Genomic DNA, 17,114 nt, shown 5'->3' with positions numbered 1-17,114 from the left:
TTTACTATTGACAGTCTAGAAAAAGGGGTAATTAACTTGGCAAAAAAGGCACTTGTCTACAGTTAAAGAAACTAAGAGATGGGTTTTGTGGTCTATTACATTTCGATTGCTTATGGGTGTCTCTGTAAATGATTTCTTTAAAACCTTGTAACTTGTAGCTGTCCCAGGACCATTTCTTTTCACATTGTTAATAAAGTAACATTTGTAACACTCAACACAGCTAAATAATTAAGAACATCTTCTAAGGGAAGTAAGAAAGGAAGTGGTAAAAATTGTTTAAATTAAAGTAATTAGGTAATATGCAGATGATTAATCATCTTGAACATATTTGCTAAGAAAAAAAAAAATGCATTTAAAAAAAAATTGTTACCCAACAACAACCAGTTGAAAAAATGTCCTGGGGACCACTTCTCTGTCCCAGACCTCAAAGGTGCCCTAGAATTAATAATTGAATTTATCTTGGCATAGTTGAATAACAAGAGTTCAGTACATGGAAATGACATACAGTGAGTCTCAAACTCCATTGTTTCCTCCTTCTCATATAAATCTCATTTGTTTTAAAAGACCTCTGAAGAACAGGTGAATCTCAACATAACACCGACTGTTACGTAACAGTCGGGATCATTAATATGTACGCCCCCAATATTTGCATATGCCAGCCCATGTTCAAGCATTACACAAGGGCAGGGCATCTGGATCTGTGCACAGCTGAATCATCAGACTAGGTAAGCAAGGACAACAGCGAAAAATGACAGATGGAGCAATAATAACTGACATGATCCATGATGTCATGATATTTTTCGTGATATTTGTAAATTGTCTTTCTAAATGTTTCGTTAGCATGTTGCTAATGTACTGTTAAATGTGGTTAAAGTTACCATCGTTTCTTATTGTATTCACGGAGACAAGAGCCGTCGTTATTTTCATTATTAAACAATTGCAGTCTGTATAATTCATAAACACAACTTCATTCTTTATAAATCTCTCCAACAGTGTAGCATTAGCCGTTAGCCACGGAGCATAGCCTCAAACTCATTCAGAATCAAATGTAAACATCCAAATAAATACAATACTCACATAATCCGATGTATGCATGCAGAATGCATGACGAACACTTTGTAAAGATCCATTTTGAGGGTTATATTAGCTGTGTGAACTTTGTTTATGGTGTTTAAGGGAAGCGCAAACTCCATGGGCAGGGAGCGTGAGCATTTAGGCCGCAGCCTAAATCGGCTCATATTTAATGATGCCCCAAAATAGGCAGTTAAAAAAAGTAATAAAAAAAAAATCTATGGGGTATTTTGAGCTGAAACTTCACAGACACATTCAGGGGACACCTTAGACTTATATTACATCTTTTAAAAAGACGTTCTACGGCACCTTTAATTTCAGCAGCAGCCTTGCATGTGAGTACTTTCAGTTTCATTCTGAATGCATTTACTTTGATATTATTGATAGTGGGAGGAGATGTTATTCCTTAAGACTTAACATTTCAGTCTCTGTTGAAGGTAATTCAGTTAGCTTTCACGGGTTTGAAGAGGTGCTTGAGGACTGGACAAAGACTGTGAGTAAATGTGTCTTGTTATAAATAAATGTAAACAAATAAATAATTTAATAATATAAACAAACATGCTTTCTTAAAGTTAGATTTTATCTTCAATGAAATCAAACTAGGTGATCTCTAAATGATGAACGTTATTAAACTATATCTTTTAAAATAAATTGTAACCATGATTTTTAAACTATATTAAAAATCAATCCAAAGATGATGATAAACATGAAAAATGGATGCAAACTCATGCTAAAATTAAATACAACAGACATTTATTAATTTGTTTAATCATTTAATAAAGTATTTTATGTTTTTACTATCACTTTATATATTTTTTTATTTTTTTTTTTTGAATATTTAATTTGTAGTAATTCGTTCAAAATACCATTTATGCACTTTTATGTTGTTAATACAAAGAACAGCCTACTATTGTAAGTCGTGGGGTTCAGGTGACCAAGAATGCATGAGTTCTACTATAACTTAAAAAAGAAATAAGGATGACAATGAATATCGATGATGACTGTTAACTTTTTATTGGGCTCAGAGTGCAAACTAACGAGAGAAGCAACTCTACATTAACACTCTACTACCCCACCCACATTAACATCCTCTCTATAAGATATCAACAGCAAAAATAAGTTCCGTAAAAAAATATGAAAAAATAAATATAAAACAAAATTAATTTCACATTATATGCTTGAAATTTAACATGAATGACACAATACGTTGCAGCTACCATACACACGTTTATCATAACATGAGTTTGCCATTTTTGCACTGCGTTTGATTGTCTTTCATGCTTTCCCCAACAATATTCATGCAGACAGATGGTTAACCTACAGATTTTGTTGTGTAAGGCTTACAGACCCCTCTGCTTACAGAGGTCTCTGGAACACAAAGTCAGTTTGTTTTCAGTTTAGAAGAGGAGCATTGCAAGGAAAATGGTGAGGAAATGAATTACAGTTATATTTACTACAGTATACTGTCCTGTATGTGGGTTATAATGAATTTGTCTTTAATCTTGTGAATTTTCTTTTATTTAACCTTTAATATCTGTAAGCATCCATTTGTTAAAGGGTTAGTTCACCCAAAAATGAAAATTCTGTCATTTATTATTCACACTCATGTCGTTCCACACCCATAAGACCTTCATTCATCTTCAGAACACAAATTGAGACATTTTTGATCAAATCCGATGGCTCAGTGAGGCCTGCATTGTCCAGAAAGCTACTAAAGACATATTTAAAACAGGTCATGTGACTACAGTGGTTCAACCTTAACGTTATGAAGCGACGCGAGAATACTTTTTGTGTGCCAAAAAAACAAAATAATGACTTTATTCAACAATATCTAGTGATGGCCGATTTCAAAACACTGCTTCATGAAGCTTCAAAGCTTTACGAATCTTTCGAATCAGTGGTTCCGAGCATGTATCAAACTGCTAAAGTCACGTGATTTCAGTAAACGAGGCTTCGTTACGTCATAAGTGTTTCGAAATTTCAATGGTTCACCACAGGGGGGTGTGACTTTGGCAGTTTGATACACCGAACCACTGATTCGAAATGAAAGATTCGTATCAAAGATTCATAAAGCTTTGAAGCTTCATGAAGCAGTTTTTTTAAATCACCCATCACTATTGCTGAATAAAGTCGTTATTTTGTTTGTTTGTTTTTTTTGGCGCACAAAAAGTATTTTCGTCGCTTCACAACATTAAAGCGGAACTCAGTAAGATTTGCGAAGCTCCCCCTACAGGTTCCTTCAGTGAATCACAGTGTCGTAAATACTCCAAGCGCAGCTCTGGACTACAACGACCACAACGCTCACCAGCGCAGTAGTTTTGCAAATACAGTACAAGAAATCTCGATGGATGTGGGTAATTTTCGAAATTGTCTTATAAAGTCATAATATATACATTGTTTTTGAATCACCGTAAAGCATTTTGTCACTCTCACGTGAACGTGAACATGAGGCGAGATTGTGTCGGGTCGGCGCAGCTCAACTTGCAAGTGCTGTTTTCTGGCGTAAACGTGCCAGAGAGGGTTAGTGCTCGCCTCAAACACACCACTACAAGTCAATTAACCATCGTAAGGACTTAGAAAACTATTTATGAAGGTAAAAAAGTTACTTAGTTCTGCTTTAAAGTTGAACCACTGTAGTCACATGAACTGTTGTCTCGTACCTTTCTGGATATTTGAAAGCGTTAATTGTCTTGCTGGCTATGCAGGCCACACTGAGCTATCAGATTTTATCAAAAATATCTTAATTTGTGTTCTGAAGATGAACGAAGGTCTTACGGGTGTGGAACAACATGAGGGTGAGTAATTAATTAATGACAGAATTTTCATTTTTGGGTGAACTAACACTTTAAGAATTTTAAAGTCCTACTCAACAACATTTCTCAATCAAATAGGCCTACTACCAAGTTCTTATAGTTACTGCTTACTGATGCCAAAAATTACAGGGATAATATAAATTAAATTTTTGTTAGTATAATAATGTGTTGGAGATCTAAAGCCTGGAACACACCAAGCTGATGGTCAGCCGTCGGCCAGTTTTTGTTCGTCGGCCGACTAAGTTTTCTCAGTGTGTTCCGCACCGTCAGCTGAAGTTCGTCGGCTTTTTTTCAGCCAATTTGGCATGCTGAATCGGTGCCTGAGTTCGCTGGTGAGTCGGCCATCTGATCATTCTAATTGGCTGTTCAGCTACTGCCACCTGCTGGTATGGAAAGGCATTTCTTCTTACGCAGGCGCAGAACGGACGTGCTACTTGGCCATCGGCTGTCGAGCTTCGGTTTGGTGTGTCAGGGCAACTTTGGACCGAGATGCTACTGACATGAGCCAACCTCACAGTCTGCTTTCGTCGCCACTAGTTCGTCGGCGACGGCTTGGTGTGTTCCGGGCTTAAAATAAAGACAGGTGGACAAAAGTCAAAGAGAAATACATGAAAATGTGATCAAATGCATTAGTTGGAGAGATTTCTCATGTCATCTGTGATCTCTACTTCCACACCACTAGGGATCATCTCACTCAAAGAGCAAGTCTAAATCACATCATAGATCGCATGAATCATCCACGTCAATTTCCAGGTCAGTGGGGTTATGTGTGGATTTTTTTTTTTTCACTTCTGAAATATAATTTATATTCAACATAGCTCCATTATAATGCATAACTTCTGACATGACCAAATGTTTTAACTTAAGGCATGAGCTTGACCCTGTGGAACATGCTGGCATTCCTGCTTATTCGGTAAGAGTGTGTCAAACATCTCAAAATATTTCTTTACAAGCCATGAGTTCGAAATTAACTGAAAGGAGACTGCTTTATAGGGAGTTCTTTCCAAGGACACAGTGCTTACTATCTAAACCCATTAAACTAAAACTTTTCAGTCAGTAATCTGAAACATGTAGATGATTATGAACATGAAACCATTTCTTGCATTTCCTCAAATTTTCTTATACAAGAATGAGCAATGTAGTGGTTCCATACAACAGCATCTGAGGTATGTAGCAGGAAATATCTCACATTGACACCAATAGGGCCATATGGATGATAGTTTTACACAGAGTATCAAACAAACTCCAAAATATTTCTTTAAAAGCAATGATGTTCAAATGAGCTGAAAGGAGAGTCAGTTTTCTTGAGAGTGAGTTTTTACTAAATCCAGTATCACAAAGGTTCAGTCAGTAAGTTGCAACAAGATGATTATGAGCATAAAACCACTTGCGTTTTCTCATATTTTATTTAGGTGAGCAATGCATTGGTTCTGTCACATAGTAACAACAGCATCCAGAGGTCTATGAATGTACCAAGAAATGGGGCAATGACTCGACATTACAACAACTTTGATCAAGGTCTTGAAACATATCAACGTATAGTCCTGAAGAACGGCCGGCCTGTTGAAACTGAAGAATTCAGGATTTATTCAACTGATTAAAGCCTACTTGATACTATGTCATGTCATCACATCTATTTAGATATGTAATTGCTTATGTAATGAAAATATGTGTACTAGTTATGGCATCCAGCCAGCATCCAGAGGTCTATGGATATACAAAGAAATGAGACTGAAGAATTAAAGTTTAAATAGACTGATTAAAGGCTGCTTAAAAATAGAGAAAATATTTTTAATATATATATATAGTTTTTTTCACAGCCCTAAATGAGGGTCGATAAGATATCTGCTGTGTACTCTTACTTCTCAGTTATTTCTTTTGTCAGTAAACTGATTTGGAAGTTCATAATGTGTACTTTTAGAAAAAAAATGCAATTTAGCATATTATTATTATTAATTACTAGCCAAAATAGAATGAAATATATAGCCTACTAGCCTGTTAAATTCCCATAAAATTCCTGTAAATTGCATTAGTTACTTTTAATGAAAAGTAATGTGTTACATTACTTTTGTGTTACTTTTTCTCCCCTGGGCTGGGCCTGCTTGTTTGTTTTTAATAACAACAAAAACTTTATGTTTTTGGCAAATGTACAGGCACTTTCACACAAAAAGTGAAATGAATAAGCTTCAGGCTGATCAGAAATGTGATGTTTATCTATAGTCATTTTTGCTTAGTATGTTTGAATTGGATCATCAAAGATCAGCAGCAAGACCTTGGTTAATAAAGCGAGATTAAATACATAAAAAGTATATTTTTATTGTTTATTACAACTGATTTATTATATTTAATTATTGCAGGTTTGTGCAATATTCTGAGATTGCATTTCACTGTTTTTATTCATTTTGAGGAATACTCTGTTTTTGTGCAAGTGAGATGGGTAAATGCTCACATTTGGTCTAGAGCTACTATAACTGTCATGTTCACACACAGCGCACACAACACCTCTGAACTTACTCCTGATTTCTCTCAACATGGGGACAGAAGAGGTGTCAGTCAATAATGGGAAAACATAATGGGAAAAAGTATCTTGCATTACTTATTTGAAAAGTAATTTTTTGAGATAGATATTTTGTTGTAAATTTAAAAGTAATGCGTTACTTTACTAGTAGTTACTTGAAAAAGTAATCGGATTACATAACTCAAGTTAGTTGTAATGCGTTACCCCAACACTGGTAGTGTATAGTTAACAAACACACACTGCAAACTGTGGACACACACACCCAGAGCAGTGGGCAGCCATTTTTGCTGTGGTGCCCAGGGAGTGATTTGGGTTGTCTTGCCAACAGGCACCTCAGTAATTTTCTGCTCGTATTGTGTTTTGGCATCAGTAAGCTGGTATTTTTGTACATTTGCTCATTTTTTCATGAGGAGGAAATGAGTGGCATGAAGATGAGTAATTGATGACAAAATTTGCATTGTTGGCTGAACTATTATAAAAACTGCATGCTTGACAAGTTGTGCAAGTGCATGTGCTGTATTTGAACCAATCAGGAGGCATGGACGCTGCTGTGGATCAAACGGTTGATCTGGAGTAATATTTAGGAAATGGCTCCCTCTAGTGCGCTGGAAAAAGAACTTCAACCTCAGATGACATATTTGTTTCATGCATTCATTCATTCATTCAGAGAATTTAATCTTTGAAGAGTATATTCAATGGTCTTCCACATTTGTATCTTTGTAACTTATTCTCTATTTACCAAGGAAGTTGCAAAAATCGACTTTTGGAGACCCCAGAGATCGGTTTAGTAGGAACAGTCAGTGCTCGAAGAGGGCCGGTAGCCTACGCACCGGTGCCGGCACTTCTCGTGCACCGGCACTTCTCTCATGTTGCCGGTGTTGTCTGAGCGCCCACACACCGAAACGTAGAATCATCAGACTATTAATTCATTGTATACATCGCGCGTTCGGACCTTTTATAAGCTGTAGGCTACGAACTGAACTGATCAATTGTCTGCGCAATATGACTGTGACTGAAACCCAACTGTTTAATTTTGCACGAGTGGCGCGCGAATCACTGTAGGCGCGTTCACCAGCGCGAGCCAAAAATTTGCACGAGCCGTTCATGCGACGCTGATGATAAAATGTGGAACCCATTTGGATTCTATTGAGGATATTAAAACGCTACGGAGAAAGTTGAAAATGATCTAAAACAGCCACTAAAATGACTGATGAAAAGAGGGGAAAACATCTTCCTGCAAGCTTTTTAAACTCATGATGACCACATTTACTAGAATTTATCACATTCTATTGTAGGCTATTTATTGTGGCCAATTTGGACTAGAATTCATAATAGATAATCTATTAAGGGAATAGATTTTTCACTAAAGGTTTATATTACAACTGTGGCATGTTGTAGCTATAGTTTCTAACTGTGTTGCTATTTTTCATAACAAATGCTATAAAAAGATAAAATGGTCTTACCTGTAATTATATCCTTATTGTAACAAATGCTATAGTTAACAATTACAAGAACTATGTTACTTTTAAGGCCGAGTACAAGTTAGAAAGAGCTTTAAAATATGGACCTTCTTGAATTTTTGACTAAATAATTGGTAGCCTATTAAGAATGTATAAATATGAATATTTGATTACTGTACTGTATTTTTCTATTACATTTACATTTGCATAATAAATCATCTGCTAGTGCTAGCTACAGCCATGGGAGGTCTCTGACTAAATACATTGACTAAATACATACATACATAAACAAATTTAATATGACAGTATAGCCATAAAACATAGTTTAACAAAAATTTGACATGAAAGTTGAAGAAACACCCAGCTGCGTTTTGTTCATTCTTCTTGCTTGATTATGCTATGGGTGTCTGTAACTGATCTCTGTATTGTGACCTCTCTCTTAAAATATCTGGACCTGCAGCATGAAATGTGTTTTGCCTGGAAAATACATCAGCGATGACAAGATGACAGACAGATGTCAATAGAGCTCTTTGAATGGACAGCATTATCATTAACACTAAATAATTTTAAGTATGTGCAGCTTTACTTGTATTTTCGGATCTGTTAAAATATGCTGCCCACACTTACAAAGTCATCTGTTCTTTTCACAGTACACAGTGTCTGTCATCATAAGAGTCATTATCAGTTAAAACATGTTTCCAAGTGCAGGACTTGAAGTTGATATCTATCTGGCATCTGTTTTAGTCACAAATATATATATATATATATATATATATATATATATATATATATATATATATGTAGGCCATTTGTATAACAGGGACCTTACAATCAGCTCACTTTTATAAATGTCTACATTCTTAAAGGGTTAGTTCACCCAAAAATGAAAAGTATGTCATTAATGACTCACCCTCATGTCGTTCCACACCCGTAAGACCTCCGTTCATCTTCGGAACACAGTTTAAGATATTTTAGATTTAGTCCGAGAGCTTTCTGTCCCTCCATTGAAAATGTATGTACGGTAGACTGTCCATGTCCAGAAAGGTAATAAAAACATCATCAAAGTAGTCCATGTGACATCAGTGGGTTAGTTAGAAGTTTTTGAAGCATCGAAAATACATTTTGGTCCAAAAATAACAAAAACTACGACTTTATTCAGCATTGTCTTCTCTTCCGACTCTGCAGTGACACTGTTGACGTAGCTTCTTCCATCGCTCTTAGTTCTTCGTCCGTGTATTCGGGTTCAAATAAATATGGCCGAGCAAAAAAATGCAAGTCTTCCTCTGTGTCGAAATCCTTAGACATGTTTGCAAAGGTTGTTTTGTTTACAGCGTGCATCTCCCTCAGACTGTAAACGAAGCTCGGGCGCACCGGATAACACGTCAGCAGCGTCACTGCGGAGTCGTGAACGCGGATTGACAACAGACCCGGAAGAGAAGGCAATGCTGAATAAAGTCATAGTTTTTGTTATTTTTGGACCAAAATGTATTTTTGATGCTTCAACAAATTCTAACTAACCCACTGATGTCACATGGACTACTTTGATGATGTTTTTATTACCTTTATGGACATGGACAGTCTACCGTACATACATTTTCAATGGAGGGACAGAAAGCTCTCGGACTAAATCTAAAATATCTTAAACTGTGTTCAGAAGATGAACGGAGGTCTTACGGGTTTGGAAAGACATGAGGGTGAGTCATTAATGACATAATTTTCATTTTTAGGTGAACTAACCCTTTAAGTGGCATCTTAATGTCTATGTTATACTTCATGCACCTGTTAAAAAAAATTATATATATCATTATATACATACATACATATACATACATATATATATATATATATATATATATATATAAATATAAAATGTACATTTATGTTCCTGTTACTCTTAATGTTCCTGATTAAATAAATATTACATAAAAAGAGAGACCAAATACAATTCTATTTTGTATTTTTACACTAACAATGTATGTTCTATTAATTAATAAATTTCATCAAGTTAGTGTTTTATACATTTTACAGTTATTCCTAAATAATAACTAAAGGCAACAATTAAAAAAAAAAAATAATAATATATATATATATATATATATATATATATATATATATATATATATATATATATATATATATATATATATATATATATATTTGTGAACTAAATTGTGAGACATTAATAGACTTTAGTTAAATGCACAGATAAGTTGTACTTGTATCTTTGAGCCTTTAATGCAAAAATATTTACAGTAGGTACTTTTTTAGTTTCTTAAAGATGACAAATTTTATAACACTACAAATGATCATTTCAAAAGTTATAACACTGATTTGAGGCTTGTCAGAGTGGGTAATGAAAGTAAAAATGAGTATGTGTATGTATAGAATCTTAAGATGTTTCTCATGCTGCTGGGAAGTCAAGAACTTTTTTGTTCTTTGTCTCTGATGTATAACATAGACATTAAGATGCCATTTAAGAATGTGACATTCATAAAAGTGAGCTGACTGTAAAATCCCTGTTATACAAACATTCAAAGATGGCCTACATACTTTTTTTTTTCTTTTCAGATGCCAGATAGATATCAACTTCAAGTCTTGCACTTTGAAACATGTTTTAACTGATAATGACTCTTATGATGACAGACACTGTGTAGTGTGAAAAGAAGAGATGACATTGTAAGTGTGGGCAACATATTTTAACAGATCCGAAAGGACAAGTAAAGCTGCACATAATTAAAATTATTTCATGTAAATGCTGATTTAGTGTAAATGACAATGATGTCCATTCAAAGAGCTCTGTTGACATCTGTCTGTCATCTGTCATCGTATTTTCCAGGCAAAACACATTTCATGCTGCAGGTCCAGATATTTTACCGGTATTGAGTGAGTGTTGTATTGAGTACAAACAGTAGCCTACCATAACCTCCATATGCATGCAATGCATTACTTTTCCTTGAAAAACTAAAGTAACAAATGATTAATTCATTCAATTTTTTTTTTTTTTTTTTGCAATTTAAATAGTTATTTCTGATGTAATTGCATTAAAAATACTGTTTAGACTAGAACAATTCTATATAAAACAATAGTAGATTTAACATCAAAATTTTACATCTTAGGTTAAAATGTAATGTAACCTTCCATTTAAATACTTTAGTCAGTTCAAGAATAATTTATGCAATTTTTACATTATGTATTTGTTCAACTGGTCGAGGTTGATATAATTAGAAAATAAATACTACAATACTTTTTAGAGAGCGCAGTTAATACAGTAATTTACTTACCCTGTTGAAGATGTAATTATCAACTAGTAATTAATTACTTTTTTAGATCTCTGCTTACCACATCACTAAGCAAAACAATTATTTTCATGATTTGTTATCACAACATTTTTTTCTTTTGTCAAATCAACTTCAATAATTAATGTAGTTCATATAACATATTTTGAGCTTCTGTTGATTAAACCAATCGTCTTTATTGTGTTAACTCAAATTTTTAATTTCAATTAACTCAAAATTTTAAGGCAACCAGGTAACTTACTTACTTAAACCAGCAATTCTTTTTTACAATGTAGGGATCATCTCAGTTTAATTGTCAGATTCATATCATTGATCGTATGGATCATCCACGTCAGTATTTATGTATCAGATGAAGGATTTTTTAATACTTCTGAAACATTATGCATAATTTACAGATGTTTAAACATAGTATAATTATAGCATGATTTGAGGAAAGAATTCACTACATTTACATGAAACACTGGTGACACTTTAGAATAATGGTCCGTCATTAATAAGTAACTATGCAGGAAGTAATGCAGGACAAATCAGTAGTACTGCTTTAACACTTCAGCTCCAACTATTAACTATATAGAAACAAGTTTAACTAATCATATATCTAATATCAAATTTAGGACTATAGTTCCTTATTAGCCTATCAGTAATTACAGAATGAGAATGGCATCATTAAGAACTAATAGGTAACTATGACAAATTATAAAGAATTACTAATTAATTACTAATCACAACATTAAAGTGTCTGAGATGTGAGCAGTTATTGTTTTTACTCTCAATGTGGTCATGAAATGCATCATTAATTACTCAACTGTTACATAGTCACTATGCAGGAACTACTAGTGATCTGGGCTCGATTTCCCGAAACCTTCTTAACTCTGAATGATCGATTCTCATTATCGGGAAATCCAGCCCTCGACCATTATTTTAAAGTGAAAAAGACGTTTTATAGCAATCAGTTTCCTCAAATGGTTTGAGTTATCGTAATGTACTGGGTTTACAGTGCACCAGCAGCTCCTGTTCCTAAGATGGAGGGGAAAAAATATCCTTTGTTATAATATCGACAGGATCCACCTCCACAAAGAGAGATGGGAACGACATTAGTCCCGGTTAAATCATCACCTGTCGCTGATGTCATTTCCTTGCCCTCTCCCAGAAACCGGAAAAGTGACACAGGAACGCTACATCGAGGGGAAAGGAGCTCTAGAATATAAAGAGATCATCACGAAGGGAGGGAGATTCGTTAAATATGAGAAAGTGCAAATAACCAAAGATTATAAAAATATATAAAAATAACGTCTCAGTTACAAAGGTAACCCTCGTTCCCTGAAGGAGGGAACGGAGACGTACGTCGGACAGACCGACGAATAGGAATCTCGCTAGAGAGGCCAATCTACTTCGAGTGTAACTAAAACGAGCCAATGCACATTGGCATGCAATCATATGCATCAGCTGCTCGCCTCGCAGCGCGGGTATATAATGAGCAGCAGGTGCGTTGCATCTTCAGGTTTTCGCTGAGGAGCCGAACCGGATAGGCGGCAGCATCAGCGGGGTACAGCGAATGTGGCGACGGGACGTACGTCTCCGTTCCCTCCTTCAGGGAACGAGGGTTACCTTTGTAACCGAGACGTTCCCATTCAGTCGGTCACGTTCGACGTACGTCGGACAGACCGACGAATAGGAATCCCTACCAAAGCGCCACAGGAGCTGCCCCCTTCCAGCGCTCTGTTGTAAGCCACCTGAACCCCCTTGCCTGAGGATGGTGGGACAGGGCTAACACAGAGAGAGTCGATCACTGCTGTTCCCCAAAACCCATTCAGTGAGACTATTGGATAACGCTGGGAAAGCGTACCCTTTCGCTGGGAAAGGAACGCTGCGGAAGCCACATCCTTCCCCGAAGGAGTTATGTGGAGAAGTACATATGGACTAACCCTGTAGGGCTGTGCTACATATGGAAGAGCTGGGGTGACTACAACCCGTTGAAGGGTAGGTTCTCCCAGAGGGAAAGACACGGGCTTCGTTTAGGAGCAACCGTGGAACCAACCATATGGGATCCCCGTAGGGTCACACATATGGAACCCAGCCTAAACCCGGTTCTCAAGGATACAACGGAGTAAAGGCCTGGCGCCAGACGCTCCGCCACGTCGGCTGCCGAAGGGATATCGGAGGACTCGACAGGGTCTGCCTTGTAGGGACTCTCTGGAGAAAAGAAGCGCATGTAGCGCAGCAAGCCGACACTAAGCCGGGGCCTCTCCGTGCCTCTGACCTGTGGCGAGAACACGGGAGGAGACCAGCTCGACACGAAGGCTATAGTATCTAGCGAACGTGTTAGGTGTCGCCCAGCCCGCAGCTCTACAAATGTCTGTCAGCGAGGCGCCACGAGCCAGCGCCCAGGAGGATGCGACACCTCTCGTGGAGTGAGCATGCAACCTGAGCGGGCAGGGCACGCCCTGAGCTTGGTAAGCCAGGGCGATGGCATCCACTATCCAGTGGGCCATCCTCTGCTTGGAGACAGCCTTTCCCTTCTGCTGGCCTCCATAACAGACAAAGAGCTGGACTGAGGTCCTGAGGCTTTGGGTTCTGTCTATGTACTGTCGCAAAGCGCGAACTGGACAGAGCAAAGCCAGGGCTGGGTCTGCCTCCTCCGAGGGCAGCGCTTGCAGGCTCACCACCTGGTCCCTGAAGGGAGTGGTAGGAACCTTGGGCACATAGCCAGGCCGGGGTCTTAGTACCATGTGGCTATCACCCGGCCCGAACTCCAGGCACGATACGTCAACCGAAAATGACTGCAGGTCCCCTACCCTCTTGATGGAGGCCAATGCAACCAGCAGCAAAGTCTTCATAGACAGAATCTTTAAGTCTGCCGATTGCAAAGGCTCAAAGGGAGCAATCTGAAGTGCTCTTAGCACCAGAGTGAGGTCCCAAGAGGGTATGGAGGGGGGACGAGGAGGATTTAACCGTCTCGCCCCCCTAAGGAACCTGACGACCAGGTCGTGCTGACCAACAGATTTGCCATCTATGTGGTCGTGGTAAGCGGAGATAGCAGCAGTATGGACTTTGAGGGTGGAGGGGGACAGCCTACACTCCAACCCTTGCTGCAAGAAGGAAAGCACGACTCCGATCGAGCATCCTCGGGGGTCTTCTCGGCGAGAAGAGCACCACTCGACGAACAGGTTCCACTTCGAGGCGTAAGCACGTCTCGTAGACAGTGCAAGTGCCGAAGTGATGGTGTTAAGTACCTCAGGGGGTAAGTCACCTAGAACCTCCGCGTCCCGTCCAGGGACCAGACATGGAGTTTCCAGAGGTCTGGACGCGGGTGCCAAAGAGTGCCCCGTCTCTGAGAAGAAGGTCCTTCCTCAGAGGAATGGGCCAGGGAGGGCTGTCGCAAGGAGTGAAAGTTCTGGGAACCAGGTCTGGTCGGGCCAATAGGGCGCAACTAAGAGGACCTGCTCCTCGTCCTCCCTGACTTTGCACAGGGTCTGTGCAAGTAGGCTCACTGGGGGAAACGCATATTTGCGAAGGCCCCGGGGCCAGCTGAGTGCCAGTGCGTCTGTCCCGAGTGTTCCCTCGGACAGGGGGTAAAACAACTGGCAGTGGGAGGTTTCCGGTGAGGCAAACAGGTCTACCTGAGCCTCTCCAAACTCTCTCCAGATCAGCTGGACCACCTGGGGGTGTAGTCGCCACTCTCCTGGCAGCTCAGCTCGTGATAGCTCGTCGGCCACATGGCTGAGCACACCAGGGACAAGAATGGCATGAAGCGACCTCAGACGCTTCTGACTCCAGAGGAGGAGATGGCGGGCGAGTTGCGACATGCGACGGGAGCGTAGACCACCTTGATGGTTGATGTACGCAACGGTCGCAGTGTTGTCCGTACGGACCAGTACATGCTTGCCCCGTAGCGGCCCTTTGAGGCGGCTCAGAGCAAGATGTACTGCTAGCAACTCGAGGCAATTGATGTGCCAATGCAGATGGGGTCCCGTCCAAACCCCTGACACTGCATGCCTGTTGTACGTGGCACCCCAGCCGGTGGCAGGAGCATCTGTGAATACCACAGCATGCCGGGACACTTGTTCTAGGGGCACTCCTGCCCGGAGAAACAAAGGGTCCGACCACGGACTGAAGGCTTGGCGGCACTCCTGAGTGATTAGCACCCGGAACGTGCCGCGTTGCCACGCCCATCTCGGGACTCGGCCGTGAAGCCAGTGTTGAAGCAGTCTCATATGAAGCAGACCAAGCGGGGTTACTGCCGCCGCGGCCGCCATATGCCCCAGGAGCCTCTGAAAGAATTTCAGTGGGACCGCTGTCCTGCCATTGAACGTATTCAGGCAGTTCAACACCGACTGAGCACGTTCCTCTGTGAGGCGTGCTATCTGTTCGACAGAATCCAGCTCCAAACCGAGAAAAGAGATCCTCTGCACAGGGGAGAGTTTGCTCTTTTCCCAGTTGACCTGAAGACCCAACTGGCTGAGGTGTCTGAGCACCAAATCCTTGTGTTCACACAACTAACCCCGGGACTGTGCTAGAATGAGCCAGTCGTCGAGGTAGTTGAGAATGCGAACACCCTGTTCTCTCATGGGAACAAGGGCTCCCCCTACGACTTTCGTAAAGACGCGGGGAGACAGGGCCAGCCCGAAGGGTAGGACTCTGTACTGATATGCTCGACCTTTGAACGCAAAGCGCAGGAATGGCCTGTGTCGCGGAAGAAACGAGACCTGAAGGACGCGTACTTCCATGTCGATCGCTGCAAACCAATCTCGGGGACGGATGCACTCAAAAATGCACTTCTGCGTCAGCATTTTGAACGGTAGCTTGTACAGGCTCCGATTCAAAACTCGCAGGTCCAAGATCGGTCGTAACCCACCGCTCTTTTTGGGTACAATGAAGTAGGGACTGTAGAACCCTGACCTCATATCGGCTGGAGGGGCCGGCTCTATCGCGTCCTCCGCCAGTAGGACTGCGATCTCCGCACGCAAGACAGGGGCAACGACATCTTTCACTGTAGTGAAGAGGACGTCCCTGAACTTGGGGGATGCCGGGCGAACTGAATCGCATAGCCGAGCCTGATGGTCCGAATGAGCCAGCGAGACGGACTGGGGAGCGCTAACCAGGCTCGCAGAGACCGTACAAGCGGGACCAAAGGGACCACCGGTGTACCCGCAGTGGGGCAGCGAGGTGGAACACAGGGACGCGGCTCGGGGGGCTCTCTTTGTGAGGCGGCCCGAAGCGGCGTCACAGTGTGCTAGGCAACACTTACCTGGTTCTACGGATGGAACCAGGATGGAACAGTGTGCTAGGCAACACTTACCTGGTTCTACGGATGGACAGAGGGAGCAGTCGAGGCTTTGGCTGCCCGCTGCTCGCTGCTGTCCGCTGGCGACAGAAGAGGGGGATGAGAGTAGTGAGGTTTTTCTCCTCCCACTGCTCTCCAAACCCTCTTCAGACCTGGAAATGGAGGAACTGCTCTTTTAATTTTGGGTACCGCTGCCTCTTGGGTCAGTGGCGGAACAGAAACAAACCCAATAAAAGGATTTACCACCCAGCCCTCCTCCAGGGGTGGAAGAGCAGCCCCACCCATCTCTGGGTCGCCCGTCTCAGGGGTGATTCTCACCAACCACTTAAACAGCTGCAGAGACGGGAGGCGTCATCTCCCCGCAATGGACACAGCAGAGCCTGCTGGGCCAGAGTTTCTTGCAGGGGACGACACCCTTGGCGACGAGCAGACCGAGGGGCGGCCCAAGAGGAACTCAACGGTTTGTCATGGGAAGCTCCCCGATCCGCTACTAACTGAGGAGAACCGCTGGGCTCAGTCCTCGACAGTGTCAACGAAAAGGCCACCTCGTAAGATGGGAGCATTGAGAAAGCATTAGCTTGACAACCTCTCGCACCTCACAAGGTAAGCCAGGGGGCACTTCTGGACCACTGAGGTGGACATCGTCTGGCTGAGGGCCTGCGCCGTGACTTT

The 17,114-nt window shown here is 40.7% G+C and overlaps 1 long non-coding RNA gene across 2 annotated transcripts; it reads left to right on the top strand.

Annotated features, from left to right (window-relative positions):
* Positions 1-1,421: 1,421 nt before the first annotated feature.
* On the top strand, positions 1,422-6,168 carry LOC125243704. Of its 2 annotated transcripts, none has more exons than XR_007179091.1 (5): positions 1,422-1,564; positions 2,434-2,496; positions 4,567-4,637; positions 4,752-4,797; positions 5,297-6,168. It is a non-coding gene; the product is annotated as an uncharacterized LOC125243704 (long non-coding RNA). The 2 variants fall into 2 exon arrangements; XR_007179090.1 differs by having other exon boundaries at positions 1,424-1,564; positions 2,410-2,496.
* Positions 6,169-17,114: the final 10,946 nt, after the last annotated feature.

The sequence above is a fragment of the Megalobrama amblycephala genome, linkage group LG13 (assembly GCF_018812025.1).
Source record: "Megalobrama amblycephala isolate DHTTF-2021 linkage group LG13, ASM1881202v1, whole genome shotgun sequence".
Classification (NCBI taxonomy): Eukaryota; Metazoa; Chordata; class Actinopteri; order Cypriniformes; family Xenocyprididae; genus Megalobrama; species Megalobrama amblycephala.
Note: the sequence above shows the minus strand (reverse complement) of the source record. Positions and strands in the feature narration are given on the sequence as shown.